Source organism: Cnephaeus nilssonii, assembly GCF_951640355.1.
Source record: "Cnephaeus nilssonii genome assembly, chromosome: 23".
NCBI lineage: Eukaryota > Metazoa > Chordata > Mammalia > Chiroptera > Vespertilionidae > Cnephaeus > Cnephaeus nilssonii.
This window is the reverse complement of record NC_137094.1, coordinates 1,237,610-1,253,763: the sequence shown is the minus strand read 5'-3', so window position 1 is coordinate 1,253,763 and position 16,154 is coordinate 1,237,610.

Here is a 16,154-nt window from a genome sequence, read left to right as displayed (position 1 = left end):
AAAGCATAAAAAATTGACTAGCAAAGAAAGAGAAAAGAGAAGAGTGCATGGACTTGAAGCAGAGGAGAGGAAATTAGATATATGAGTAAGCCAACAGAGACTACAATAATAATAACATGTCAATAAAGCAGATAAATGAGATCAATTTTTAACAAGTGGTAAAAAGAAAGGAGAGAGAAAAATTATAGCAGGGATAGGAGAAGTGAAATAGGATGAAAAAGCAAGAAGTGAGGAAGAAAAGGGTGGAAAAAATAAGATAAAATAATGATAAAAAATAAAAATGGAATGGAGAAAAATAATACAAAAAATAGAAGGTTAAAGAATAATAAAGAAAAAAATTTTAAGTAAAAGATAAAAAATAAAAAAAAACTGAAGTGTAATTCATTTCAGACCATTATTAATGTCCCATGGGGGCTGGTTTAAGACCCCTCTCTACTGTTCTGTCTGCCACTTCTCAGTTTCCTGTTAGGTAGTCAGCACCGTGTAGAAGTTTCTAGTAATCCACTACTCCTCTGTGTCTGTCTCCACAGCCTTGGTTGCAGGCAGGCGGGGCCAATCTGCCTACTTTATCTGCCTGCTTTCATTCTTGTTTACACAAGCCTCTATTTCTGACTTGGGCTTTAGGTGGGAGTATTGCTGTATTGGTTTCTGGGACAAAACATCACCTCAACCCAGTTCGCAAGGGCTCCCTGGGGCTATGCAGAGTCTTTGCTTCCTCTGCAAAGATCAAGGCTGGGTGCAGCTGCACTAGTTGCCCAGTGGGTACTGTGAGGGGCTGGCTCTTCAGGATAAAAATGGCTGCTTAGCATTGGAGGGTCCGGAATGTGCCAGTGCTGGATGCCTGGTCACCTTTCCATATCCAGCCTCCACAAATCTGCACCTTCACCTGCACCGCAGCCTCGGTGAGTGTTTATAATTGAAAGGACCTATGAACTGGGTTTAGTGAGTAAAAACAAGGAAAATATAAGAGCAAAACAACCGCGCCACTGCGAGTTTCTCTCCCCCCTGGTACCACGCGGATCGGGCAGTTTTTCAGGCTGCCTTTCTGGGTGCGGCCTCTCATGGCTGTGGGCTTAGATCTAGATTCCCCGGCTTCCAGCTGTCCTGTGGACCCCCTCCCACAGTCGAGTGTTACGTGTGTCCCAAAGGGATGCAGACTTGGTGCATCGCAGGTTCTTTCTGACCCTCTCGTCCTGGTGGTCGAGAGTCTTTCTCTTCAGCCCAGATCCTGGATCCTACCATTTTCCAGGTGTCCTCTGTCATTTCCAGCCATGGATTGTCTCACCAGCTGTTTAATCCATCAATTCCAGGTGGATGTTATTTGATTTAGCTGTTTCTTCTATCTGCTCCACGAGAAGGTGCAGGACGCATCTGCCTATTTGGCTGACATTTTGAAAACCAGCGCTCTTTCTTATTGTCAGTACCTGTGCCAGTTACTCATTGCTGCTTAATAACCACCTCCAAACCTGTGTCTTAAAGCAGCATTTACCTTGTTCAAAAATCTGCAGTGAGGCCAGCGCATTTCTTTTCCACTTGCCACCAGCTGGGATGACCTGAAGCTGGGAAGTGGAATCATCTAAAGGCTTGTTTTTTTCACGGGTTTGTCAGGTGCAGTGGGCTTTTGACTGGGACGCTGGCTGGGGCAGTCTCAGCTGGACACCTGTATGAGGAATGACCATGTGGCTTGGGTTGCTTCCTTCTTCACAACACAGTGGCGGGTTCTCAGGGTGAACTTCCCTAGGGAGAGAGTCAGATGGCACCCAGACATAGCAGTCACCATTATCACTGACATTCCAGCAAGCTTGTTATTGATGATGATTATGTTTTGTATGTTCCCTTATTTTGTGGGAAGTAACAAAGAATTTCAAGATAGCATTTTTTTTTTATGATAGCATTATTGAATTAAGCCTCCCACCCCCACGTTTTTGGTTCTAAAGAAATGTAGGGCTTATGTTGGTAAACTTTGACAGTAAGAGTTTTAATTTCTCTGTAATCCAGGGAATCATTTTTTTCTTGGAATGCAATTCAAATTAGCATAAAATGTTTCTGGTTCAGTGAAAGACCTATGGCATTAGAATCCATATTCATAAGATTAATTAATTAGTCTCATTTTGAAATTCTTATCTTGGGAAGCATTTGGTGACAGTTCTGAATATCACCGTATGATATCCCTAAAACTTTTTTAAAGATTATGAAGAGTTAAGATGGGGAAGAGGTAAGAGACTTTCTACTAAGGGGCAACATGTAGTCATTTTGTGGAGGAAAGACATGAAACAGTCATAGGAAAAGGAGTATAAAGTCAAGTGCAGAGTTGTGTGGCAAAGACGACAACAGTAAATATATTTTAGTGACTCCTGGTCATTTTAACTTTGTTCTTGATTCTGAGTAATTCAAGGTTCCACATTCGAAGACTCTACCACTGTACAGATAACATTTTATTGCAACTGAACTCATTTCAAAATTTCATACTGGTGTCCACACCTTCATAACCAAACTATATTATTTTATTCATGCAGAATGATGAGCTTATAGCAAAAGTGCAACCAGCATCTTCAAAATATGTACGTCTGGATGAAGAAAAGACACCTCCACAGGAGTTATCAGTGGAAGCACTTCTAAAGATACGTGAAGAACTAAAGGCTAAAACAGAGAAGTGGAAACAAAGAGCAGTAAACCTCAGGACAGATATGAAAATACATATGGCAGAAGGCTGCGTGGGAGAAAAGTATAAACTGAAGATTGAAGAAATTATGAAGGGTTTGGCAGAAAAACTGACACAACTTGATCTACTTTTCCAGGTTAATTTATTGATTTAATGTGCTTTAATTCACTTCACTGCAAATTACTTTTTGGATAAATACAGTATTTTGCCTTTCCTCTATTTCCTTTAACAGCAATTTATTTTATAGATTTCTGGAAGGAAAGTGGCATTTGTTTTTCCCTTTTAGTATTTCAGTTTCCATAATTATTATCACTGAATTGATCTTTCCAAATAATTCTTAGTAAAGGATCATTTTATTTTTAAGACCAGTTGATGTTAAACAAGACTGTTTGACAGAAAAGGGGAAAATGTGATTTAAAAATTGTTCCATACACTTGAATTAAGTTATATCATTCTACTTTAAAATGTTTAAACTGATTCTATTATTCTATGAATTATCAGATTACATGAGTACTAATAGAAGAATAATTAACTCTATAACTCAGATTTAATTCAGTGGACATTGATGATAAATATTTTAAATGTCAGCTTTTTTTCACACTTAAAGCTGATCTCTGAGTCATTGGCTCAAAACTAAAGAAAACAATTATAACTGTTCAGGTTATACTTACTTTAAAATGTATCCTTTTTATTTGCTTTAGACACAAAGGGCATCTCAAGAAACCTCAGAGCAGTAAATATGTATGCATAAAGCTTCAATAAGAAGTCCTTTGGAACTCAGAACTCCTCTTTTTGCAAACTTCTCAAGATGACAGCCAAAAGAGAATCTGAAAAATATGTGCAACTCTACCAAGAAGAATTGGAACCCAGAGAATTATTGGAAATGAACTTTCTAAGTCAAATGCAGAATCAAAGAAAATAAATTTAACTCATTAATTAGCCTCTAAACTTTAAACATAATTACTATTCAGATTTATGAGATTATGAGACATGCCAGGTTTATGAGATTAGTAGGGCATGAAAGCTAACTAAATAATATAACTTTGGCAAATGATGTTAGTAAATAAACTTACCTTTCAAATGTTCTTCCAGGACAATTTCATCTCTCCTCCTTTTTTTGGTTTTAGGGGCCTTTAGTTTTTTTCCCCTTAATATCTTTATGTAGTTAACCTGATCTATTAGTCTTTAAGCTGAATGTCTTGAAGCTCTAAAATGTATCAATATTATTATAAAATCGCTTGTCAGAATTCCCCTAAATAGAAACATTTAAGATAACAACTTAAGGGGGAGAGACAAAATGGTGGTGGAATAGACGGATGTGTCCTGAGCCTTGTCCCAGAGCAAATAGAGTGAGCAGCTGAAATGACTAGAATTCAGCCCGAATTGGCGAAGGAGACTCAGTTGGTGAGACAGTTTGCAGCCGGGAAGGGCAGAGGTCCTCTGGAGAAGGTAAAATAAAAAATCTAGGCAGGAGAGTCTGTCAGACATCTGTGCCCAGAGGGTCAGGGGGAAACTGCTGGTGCCAAGCAGCGTCTCTGGGGACAGGCAAGCATTTGACTGTGATAAAAGGGTCCAAGGGACTGTGGGGGGCTTTGGATTTTGGATCTGAGCTCAGGTAGCCCTGAAGGGCTGGCCAGACTGCGCAGTGCCAGCAAGAGAGGAGCTTGTGGAGACACAGTCCTTCCCTGCTCTGGGGCCTGTGCCTTTCTTCACTGAACCTAGTTCATAGGACCTTTCAGATACAGACACTTACCCACGGCTGAGGTGTGGGAGGTGTGAACTTGTGGAGTCTGGGGAGGGGAGGCGGTTCAGGAGAGGTGGCGAGTCTGGTGCTGAGTCATACCTGAGCCTGGTCCTGAGCCGCCATTTTCTCCTGAGAGATAGCCCTTCCCTCCAGACTCCAGGCAACCAATACAGCCACACCCAGATTCCACCATGAATGACACAAAGGAATCTGAATAGTCCCTGAGCGTCCACAGGGACGAGCCTAAAGAGAAGTCTTCAGCCCCAGCAACAGGAAATTGAGAAACAGTACAGTACAGATGACTGGGATCATTAGCCAGCCAAAAAATACTTCATTTTTTTCACTTTTTTTTTTATTATTTTGTTATCCATTTTTTCTTTTTTATTTTATTTCTTCTTCTTTTCTTATTTTCCCTGTTTTTGTTTGTTGCTTTACTTTCTACTTCTTTTCACATTATTTTCCATCACTATATTTTTTATTTGCTCTTTTAAATTTTTATACCATTTTTGAAATCAATTTCTTTGTAAATTTATTATTATGATTTTCTACACATTCTCTTTCTTCTTATCCATTCATTCTTTTTCTACTTCCTCAATACTGAATTGAGGTCTTCTCCATGTTCATCCAGTTCTTAATCTTATTTTCAGTATATAAGCTCAGCCTCTTCAGATTCTTCCCCAACCCTCTTTGCTGGGTGTTTGTATTTTTTTGGTTAATCTATTGGTTCTGTGGTATCTTACCCCCATATATATATTCTCCTTTTTCTTCCTTTTTCTTTTATCTTGTATCTTTTTCTCTCTCTTCCATATCATTTGTGTTCTCTTTTCTCTCCCCGAATTCTCTTTTCTCAGGTGGCCACTTATATTGGGGTTATTGGTATCATGAGTACATTTGCACTTAGTTCCCTATGTGTTGTGTCTTGTTGAAGTGAATTTCATCCTGTCTGGCCAAGGTGCTAGAGAGCAAGCCATATACCCAGACATCTGGAGAGAAAACTCCATCCATGAATGGGTCAATAACACCCCAGACCCAACCATAGAGGCAGGGAGAATGCGGCAGTGAGGGAGAGAGAGTGAGTGAGTGAGGGAGGGAGGGAGCAAAAGAGGAGTGTGTAGTCAGGTGGGGTGTGTGTGTGTGTGAGAGAGAGAGAGGTAGGCACAGTTAGATACCACAGGACCATCAGGGGCAGGCAAATCGGGCTCGCCTAATTAGGCAGCTTCTGCTACCATTGCAAACAGTACCGGGAGGCTGGCTCATTTTCATAGGCCTAACCTTTTTGAAGGGGAGAGCTACTGTAACTGGGTGCCCAGCCTCAACTCCATCCAGAGTGCCCTCAGATAACACCTGGAACTCTACAGCCACCCCTGTCAGGGACCTGCTACTTAGGCTGTGATCCCACAGTCAACAAGGCTCCTGCCACCCTGGGCACAGGCTCCTGTGAGTTCTGAAGTGTACTCCCCTCTGACTAGCTTAACACTTTAGCCCAGGGCACTGAAACCACATGAACAGCAGACACATGAGCAGCCCACTCCTGTCCAAGGATCAGCAGCCCCATGAGCAACCCGCCCCTGGACTAAGAGCAGCAGCTTCATGTGGCCTTCCCAGTCCAAGGAGCAGCAGCTATGTGAACGGCCCACTCCCCCATCTGAGGAGCAGCAACCACACAAGCAGCTCACCCATTCGAGGAGCAGCAGCTGCACGAGCTGCCTGCCCCCTTCTGAGGAGCAGCAGCTGTGTGAGCCGCCTACTCCCATCCAAGGAGCAGCAGCTGTGTGAGCATCCCACCCCTTCCGAGGAGCAGCAGCCACACAAGCATACTGCCCAAGTCCGAAGAGCAGCAGCCATGTCGAGTCTGCACTGGTCCGAGGCGCAGCAGCCACACGCAGCCTGCACCTGTCCGATGAGAAGTAGCTGGGTGAGTGGCCCACGCCTGTCCGAGGAGCAGCAACAGCACGTGCAGCTCACTCCCACCCAAGGAACAACAGCCGTGCAAGCAGACTGCCCCCCGTCCAAAGAGAAGCAAGTGCATGAGCAACCTGCACCCATACGAGAAATGCAGCCCGACAAGCAACCTGCCCCTGTCCAAGGAGCAGCAGCATCAAGAGCAGCCCGCCCCATCTGAGGAACAGCAGCAGCACACAGCCAGCCCCCATCTAAAGAGCAGCATCCATGTGAGCAGTCCGCCCCTGTCCGAGGAGCAGCAGCCATGTGAGCAGTCAGCCCTTGTCCAAGGAGCAGCAGCCACATGCAACCCATCCCCATCTGAGGAGAAGCAGCCTCATAATCAGCCCACCCCCATCCAAGGAACAGCAGCTGTGCCAGCAGCCTCCCCCACCAGCCAGAGGAGACACCACTGCTGTAAACAGCACCCACCAGAGGAACCACTGCCAACTGAGAAGCAGCTGCTACTGTGACTGCCTGAGGAGCAACTGCAGCCTGGGGAGCCACTGCCACCCACGGAGCACCCCCTGCATGACTCAACATTTAGTTCAGTTGATGAGACCAAAAATGGGTAGACAAAGAAACCCCCAAAGGAAAGAAAAGGAGGAATCGTGAGAAAAGCAGCTAAGTGAAACAGAGGCATGAAATATGTCAGAAAAATAATTCAGAATAAGCGTCATAGAGTTCGTAAACCAGATGGAAGAAAAAATCAATACCTTGTGTAAGAATCAAGAAGAAATGAAGAGTGATATAGCTGCAATAAAAAACACCATGGGAAGTTTCAACAGTAGACTAGGAGAAGCGGAGGAATGAATTAGTGAATTAGAAGACAGGGAAGCAAAACACAGCCAAACTGAATTTCAACTGGCGAAAAAAATTAAAAGACAGGAGGAGAGCCTAAGGGAGCTATGAGACAACATGAAATGAAGCAACATACAAATAATAGGGGTTCCAGAACAACAGGAAGAGGAACAAGGGTTAGAAGGCCTATTTGAAGAAATGTCAGAAAACTTCTCTGATGTGGTGAAGAAAAATGTCACACAAGCACAAAGAGTCCCAAAAAGATGAACCCAAAAAGACCCACACCAAGACACATCATAATTACGATGGCAAATATTCAGGACAAAGACAAAATCTTAAAGGCTGCAAGAGAGAGAGAGAAAGTTACATACAAGGGATCTCCCATTAGATTATCAAATGATTTCTCAACAGAAACACACAGGGCAAGAAAAGAATGTAAGGAAATTTACAAAGTGATGCAAAAGTAGGGACTGAATCCAAAAATACTCTATCCAGCAAGGCTATCATTCAAAATTGAAATACGAATCAGAAAGCATACATGCACCCCTATGTTCATTGCAGTACAATTCACCATAGCTAAGATTTAGAAACAGCCTAAGTGTCCATCAGCAGATGAGTGGATTAAAAAACTGTGGTACATCTACACAATGGAATACGCTGCGGGTAAAAAAGAAGGAGTTCTTACCATTTGCAACAACATGGATGGAGATGAAGTGCATTCTACTAAGTGAAATAAGCCAGGCAGAGAAAGATAAATATCACATGATCTCACTCATTTATGAAAAATAATGAACAACATAAAACTGATGAACAAAAACAGATCCAGAGACAGAGAAACATGGATCAGAATGTCAAACCTAAGGGAAGGTAGGGGAGGATGGAGGTAGGGGAGAGGTAAACCAAAGGACTTGTATGCATGCATATAAGCCTAACCAATGGACTCAGACAACAGGGGGGTAAGGGCATGAATGGGCGGAGGGTTTGGGGGTTAATGGTGGAATAAGGACACATGTAATACCTTAATTAATACAGAAATTTTTAAAAAAGAAAAGATAACAACTTAAACACAAAGGGGTAAGTTACTCCAACACAATCTGGTACTTGGTAAATTTACATTTTTGATTGTGACCTTTGTTATTATCACTAGAGGGCCCCTTTAGACAAACTACCCTTTGTAGTTTTTCTATTCCACATAGAGCCATACATGTTAAATAGGCAAAGATTAATATCGGGGTGAGGGGCAGTATAATTGAAAAAATGGCTAACAATAATGTGATCTGCAGCAGGAGAGTGTGGGGAAGACAGAAACAGCAGATCCAACCTCCAACGCCGTGGTAACAGTGTTATAAGCAATGGCCTCGGAGCTGTTTTCAGTCATTTGATCACCAGCCAGGCCATCTTGTTCTCTCTCAGAGGATGTTGCTCTAAATTATGCCTCGGTGTCAAATGATTACTATCTCCAAGGTAATGAGTGTATTGTACAAGGTGGTGAAGGCAAATGCTTGACAATGTCTTTGAGGGATTTTTTTTTTTAATTCCTAAAGTGGCTACTAAATATGTCCAAGGGCATCTTCAAGGATCTTGTAAGTACAGCCCTTCCAGAGGAAGCAAGTATTACCTGATAAGCTGTCTGCATCACTGATAGCCTCCCTACTTTGGATTACTTAACTGGGACCCCCTCTCCCCACTGTCTGGAAAGGTAAGTACTTTTTAGAACCTATACCTGAATAGAGTAGGTCTGTTCTGACACATTTTCACTGTTAAAATGCTATTTAATGGAAAATTCCATTTACTATTGTGGCTACTTAAAGAAAATGCAAGTCAATTAGGGAAAAATAAAATACTAAGTATCTGTTGTTTACAATCTTCACAGGGCTCAGAAGCAGCTAGCAGAGGTCAGCACAGAAGTTCTCCTTCTTGTAGAAACAACAACACAGATGACTGAACACTAATAATACAAGACCAGTCCTGGAGACACCTTGTGTTGAAAATCTAAAAATAGTTTTGCATGCAATAGAAAACTTGGTGATTCCTACTCTGAGAATCTGTTCTTATGAATTGAATAAACTTGTTATACTAAACTGATTAATTTCTGTTTTTAAGTGAAATTTTTGGTCATATTCTTACATAGAGCCCATTCTTAATTGCTACTTTACTTACAGCATTTTTATTTCAGTTTGTATAAAATGTCTTGCTGAGCAGTTGTACATTTTCTAAATAGTGAAATGAAGGAAATATTTGAATTTTTTATTTTACACATTTGCATTTTAAAATGAAGTTCACTTATGTCTCTATCTTGCCAGCCCTTGAATGACTGATGACTAAGATGACAGTGTCAGGCCATCTTGACATAGCAACTAGTTTTCTTTTGTTGTTGTTGTTGTTATTTTTTTTTAATATATTTTATTGATTTTTTACAGAAAGGAAGGGAAAAAGATAGAGAGTTAGAAACATCGATGAGAGAGAATCATCGATCAGCTGCCTCCTGCACGCCCCCCACTGGGGATGTGCCCGCAACCAAAGTACGTGCCCTTGACCGGAATCGAACCCGGGACCCCTCAGTCCGCAGGCTGACGCTCTATCCACTGAGCCAAACCGGCCTCGGCAGCAACTAGTTTTCATTGTGTATCAGGTACTAATATATCCATTCGTTATGTCATTCATTGAGCTTTTTAGTTCCATAATTAGTTTGGTTCTTTTTAAAGTTTTCATCTCTTTGGTAAAGTACTTCTTTTGTTCATTAATTTTATTCCTGAGCTCATTGAACTGCATTCTTGTATCTCCTTGAGTTTCTTCATGACTGCTGTTTTGATTTCTCTCTCCTTCATATCACAATCATCCATTATTTTGAATTCCTTTCTAGAGAATTGTCATTGTCTTCCTGTGTAATTGTTATCTTGTGGTCCATGCTGCTTGATGGTTTTTTACTCTGCTGGCACATTTGAAGTGGTGAAAACTTTTCCTATTTATGAACATTTTCCTTTACACAATTCAGCAGGGTGATAATTTGAGGTCTTTCTTTTGTTATCCAGTAGATGGGAGTATAGCGCAGTTTTTGTTTTCTCTTACCTGTACTACTGAAGCTTGGGGAGGGGGTGCTTGTGAGTAAAGCTGTAGGAGGCTTTGCCTTGGACATGGGTGTGGAAGTGGGGTGACGAGGGTAGTGAGTTCTGGTGCTGGATCCGGGTTGCCTGGGTCTCAGGGCACCACCCCCCTGGCAGGGGATGTGGACAGTTGAGGGGAGCCAGTGTGTGAGCCCACTGAGCTGCTACCTCATTCCCATGGCCACTGGCAGCAAGGCACTGTGGCCTGGAGGCTGGAGACTTTGCTTTGCTGCTGCTGCTGGTCTGTGATGGTGTGAGCACAGCTGATACTGGGGAGGGATCTGGATTGGGGAGCGGGAGAGTTAGGACTGCTGCTGGCAGTTGCCCTGCACTGGTTTGTGGTGGGGGAGCTGCACCCTGACTCAACCACTGCTTCTGTGTTTGCTGGGCCTGTAGGTCCAGCCTTGCTGCAGTGATGGGTCTGTCCCTGTTGTCCCCTCTGCCCGCCTCTCATGCTGCCTCTCCTACACATTCCAATACGCCCACCTTCGGAAGTACTGGCCCATGGACCTTTTAGCATGGGGCACACAGGAACCTTTGTTGGGTTCTGGATGTCCGACTAGTTGTAGATTTCAGGGGGCATACAAAGGAGGTCTCACTTGACCATGATGCTGTCACTCACTAAAATACCCATTTCAATCAGTGCATGTTGGCTTATGGTTTTGATGGTGCTTTCATGGTCTTAATGCAGAGAAAAACAGCATAGGCCTGTGCTAAATGAGGCTTCAGCCTTGTTTTTCTATTTGGCTTCATCAGAACACATCATACAAGAGCAGAGCTGAGGATTTTTATTTTTTATTTTTTTATTTTTTATTTTTTAAAATTTCTTTATTGATTAAGGTGTCACATATTTGTCCTCATCCCCCCATTCCCATCCCCCACCCCTCCCCCACAGATGCCCCCACCCCCCTGTTGTCCTTAACCATTGGTTAGGCTCTTATGCATGCACACAAGTCCTTTGGTTGATCTCTCTCCCCTACCCCCACCCTCCCCTACCTTCCCTCTGAGGCCCGATAGTCCGATCGATGGCTCCTTGTTTCTGGTTCTGTTCTTGTTCATCAGTCTATGTTGTTCATCATTTCCCCTAGATGAGCGAGATCATGTGTCACTAGAAATATACTTATAAGAACTGAATGTGAGACGAGCAATAATAGTTATGCTGACAGGCAAATGAATCAGTCTCTAGTGAGTTTCTTTCTGGACCAACAGTTCTTTTGAGACCCAATTTCACTGTCCACCAGTTCCTTATGTGTACATGTCAGCACTGACTTTTCAGCTCTGGATGGTGGACAAATGGTGGTAATGCAGGTCCGACTCCCTCTGGTTTGGTCTCGGCCGGACCCAGGATCCAGCTTCACCAGGACCCAGGGGCGCGTAGCCTCACCCGGACCCAGAGAGGCGGCCTCACCTGGACCCGGGACCCAGCCTCACCCGGATCCAGGGGCACACGGCCTCACCCTGACCCGGGATCCAGAGCTGAGGATTTTTAGACCACCTTTTGGGCAAATATGATCTAAGTGCTTCAAAGTTGTGAAACTGGACTACTGGGTACAAAAAGAAAATGAATGGCAAATACTTCTGTAAATTGGTATGCATGAGGCAAACCTAAAACCTAAATTCTTGTTAGTTCTCACAGGAAAATCAGATAATGTCTCATTTCAGAAGATGAAGATGAAAGAGTGTGTAGGTACAGAAGCAATACAAGAGAAGATATTTGTGAAAATTTTTTCCTTTAATCTTTTGGAAAGAAAGTGTTTTTGTTTTTAGTATTTCTAAATAATTTGAAAAAATGTATAAACTTAATACTGGTTCCAAGGTATGAATAATTTCCATGTGGAATATTGGTTCGCCAAATCATGCTAGACTTAATAGAGAGTAAAAAAGCGCCACTTTATCCAGATACAGAGATCAGTCACACTTCCCTGCAGTGCGCCTGGAAAGACTTGTTATACAGCTGCTGTTTACAGAGTCCTGAGACTTACAGACAGAAGGTGCCTCTAGAGCTGCTGGGCATTTAATTATCGTCACGAGGAGAACATAAAGTAATACTATGAGAGGTGCTATATTCTGTCTAAAATGAAAGAATGGGGTGAGATCTGGGATGGGCCATTACAAAACAACACATTTCTACAGATTCTTAAGCTGTGGTTCTGGAGCAGGCGTCCTCAAACTATGGCCCGTCGGCATGCGGGTGTTTTTGCCGTTTTGTTTTTTTACTTCAAAATAAGATATGTACAGTGTGCATAGGAATTTGTTCATAGTTTTTTTTAAACTATAGCCCGACCCTCCAACGGTCTGAGGGACAGTGAACTGGCCCCCTGTTTAAAAAGTTTGAGGACCCCTGTGAGTAAAATGTTAAAAACGCCTTAATATTGAATTTGTTTTTCAATCTCCTTTATTGGCAAGGTTTTAACATTTTGAACTGTTCCTACCTTGTTTTTCCAACTTTAAGCAAGATAATTATAATAAAACTAGAGGCCCAGTGCACGAAATTCGTGCACGGAGGGCGGGTGTCCCTCAGCCCAGCCTGTACCCTCTCCAATCTGGGACCCCTCGAGGGATGTCCGACTGCCCATTTAGGCCCGATCCCAGTGGGATCGGGCCTAAATGGGCAGTTGGTTATCCCTCTCACAATCCAGGACTGCTGGCTCCCAACTGCTTGCCTGCCTGCCTTCCTGATTGCCCATAACCGCTTCTGCCTGCCAGCCTGATCACCCCCTAACCACTCCGCTGCCAGCCTGATTGATGCCTAATTGCTCCCCTGCCAGCCTGTTTGCCCCCAACTTCCCTCCTCTCCCGGCCCGGTCACCCCTAACTGCCCTCCCCTGCAGGATTGATCGCCTCCAACTTCCCTCCCTTGCAGGCTGGGTGCCTCCCAACTTCCCTCCCCTGCTGGCCATCTTGTGGTGGCCATCTTGTGTCCACATGGGGGCAGGATCTTTGACCACATGGGGGCAGACATATTGTGTGTTGGAGTGGTGGTCAATCTGCATATTACTCTTTTATTAGATAGGATAACACTAATCGGTGCTTTCAGTTTTCTCCACTTTCAGAATATTTAGACGCGTTGCTTCTCTCACCATAACATGAAGGTTAGCTTTGCCCACTTGTTTCCTTTTAGTGGTATAGATGACTGCGTGTCTATTTTGATGATTTTTACCTTTAGTATTTACATTCTAGTTTAATTCTGGGATGTTAATTCTATACATCAGAAGTAGTTTCAGTTTTATTTAATGATATTATAAAATACAAAAGATAAAATTAGGACAGAAACATCACTAGGAAGATTTTCTTTTTTTTTTCTTTAATCCTCACCAAAGACTATTTTTGTTGCAATTGTTTTTGAGAGACAGACAGAGAGAGAAACATCTCTGTGAGAGAGAAACATGGATCAGTTGCTTCCCAACAATTGATCGCATCAGCTACCTAGATGTGTGCCCTGCTGCTAATGGAAGCTGCAGGTGTTTGGTGTATGGGATGACGCTCTAACCAGCTGAGCCACCTGCCAGGGACTAGTTAGATTTTCTTGTACATTAAATACTTTACTAATAACTGAAAACTTATTCCAGGAAAATTTTTAACAGATTAAATTTCTTTGGTTTCAAAATATTTTATGTTCAAGTGTTTTTTCAGTATTTGTGTTTCTAACACAATTCATGGCATGACAGTTCCTCAATCATTGCTCTTTAAATCTGTGTTAAATAGGGAGACTCAATTTTACATTGATTGATTTTAGACTGTTGGCCCATTTGTGACACTTTCATAAAATATTAGAATTCTAATGATTTATTTAAGTTTTTCCATTTCTCAAATGTGTATTCAATAGTTTAGCCACTCTGTATACAAATACATGAAAGCTAAAACAGTTACTATTCCTAAGACTTTAACTTTGTACATGGCAGACAGAACATGGTGTCTCAACAGAATGTGGAGTCAGGTATCTTCCTGACTAAACACAGGCCTCATGCTTTCATCACCAAGGCAGTGCCTTTCTACTCTGAATTTTAACTCTATTCAAACAATCACAGTAGATATGCTAGTTTCTCGTAAGGCAGAGATGAGTTTAATCACTTGTTTTTATATTGCTCTATGTAATTACTCATGACCACACTTCATTTTGCTCACTTAGACAATTGTCCCATAGTTATTTTATCTTTTGAAGGATACAGATATTTGCTCAACTTATTCCTATTCTGTTTTTCATTCATTTTCTCTTTACTTAACTTTTTAGCTCCTTGGTCTATAACTTTTTCCTCATTTTTTTGCAGCAAAATACATGTTTATAATATTTACAAACTGCCCAGTGTATTTCTTTTTGCACATTAATCTAGTCACAGTTGGATAATGAGTTGCAATGCTTTAAATGGGCAAATGTACTTGATTTTATTAATTTTATATTACATTTACTTCTATAACATTTAAAATAAGAATTATATCAAAATTTAATTTAAAAGTATCAACAGTTACTGAAAATACATTAAATTTGAAAATGTGTATATGTGTGTGGTTTGAATGTTATCAAATTGGTCTCAGAAAGATAATGCAATATTATTTCCCATCCTATAATCTCAGATATAATTTAATGGTAGCCTATCCATAAATTAGTGTTGAATGAATGAACATGTACTTGCATTTGTTGTGCTTTGGTAGGTATTGGCTTCATTATAATTTTTCTAAAATGTAACTTCCTTCCTTCTTATAGTGGGGGTTGTTTTGGACAATGTACATCATTATAAAACCAAGGAAGAAGAAACATTTCTGTAAGTGTTGTGTAGTCATCTTTCTTGTTGGAGCTATGGTGGGGTAGGTTGCAAATGACTGCCCTCTTTCCCTTCTGATATTAGAACCTAGGAGTCAGGCAGATGGAGGTGAAATGACTAGCTTGGTTACTAACACATAATAATGAATTGGAGGATGAGATGTACGGCCACATTGGTCTTTGGAACACAATTCAAGAGAAAAAACTTTTAAAAAATTGTATACTTTAGTGAGGTAATGTGGAGTATATGAAATACATCTTAATAAAGCTATTACAAAGGTCCTATTTTGTTTTTCTTAATTTAAAAATTGTAAATTATAGTTGATGTACAATATTATGTTTTTTTAGGTTGTACAACCATATTATTAGACATTTGTATAACTTATGAAGTGATTACCCAATAAATCTAGTACCCATCTGACACCATACATAGTTATTATAATACTTAAGGCCCAGTGTACGGATTCTTGCACTGGTGGGGTCCCTCGGCCTGGCCTGTGGACATCCCCTGAAGGCTCCTGGATTGCAAGAGCGCACAGACCAGGCTGAGGGACCCCACTGGTGCACGATCAGGTTGGAGAGGGGCCATGGGAGGGCTCCAGGGTGTGTTGGGCCTGTTTTGCCCAGTCCTGATTTCACTGGACTAAGGAGAGGCTAGCTGAGGTCAGCACCGAAATTCTCCGAAAGGAACAGCAGAACAAACTTTTGAGCAGTGCTCCTAAGATGAGGCCAGTCCTGGAAGCACCTTCTGTTGGAAATCTTAATAATAGTTTTCTGCCCAGGAGAAATTCTACTATAAGAGAAAACTTGGACAGTCCTACCTCAAGATCATATACTTTAACTTACCACAAGGTTAGCTATATTATCTGTTTTCCCCTTGGGTTTTAGATTTCTGATATAATTCTTGTGTTTAATTGGGTGAAATTCTGAGTTGCTTAATTGACTTAAGTAAAATTGCTTAAAGTTGCTTAAATAAAAATCTTAATTATTGTGCTAATATAGAAAGGAGACAGAAATTTCATAATCACTTTTAAATCCCTGGATCTCTCATTTTCAAGAGATATCTATCAGTAACTTTATTCAATAAATATGACTAATGTGACACAAGTTAAACTTCTTAAAAAGCTGCATTTCAGTTTGATT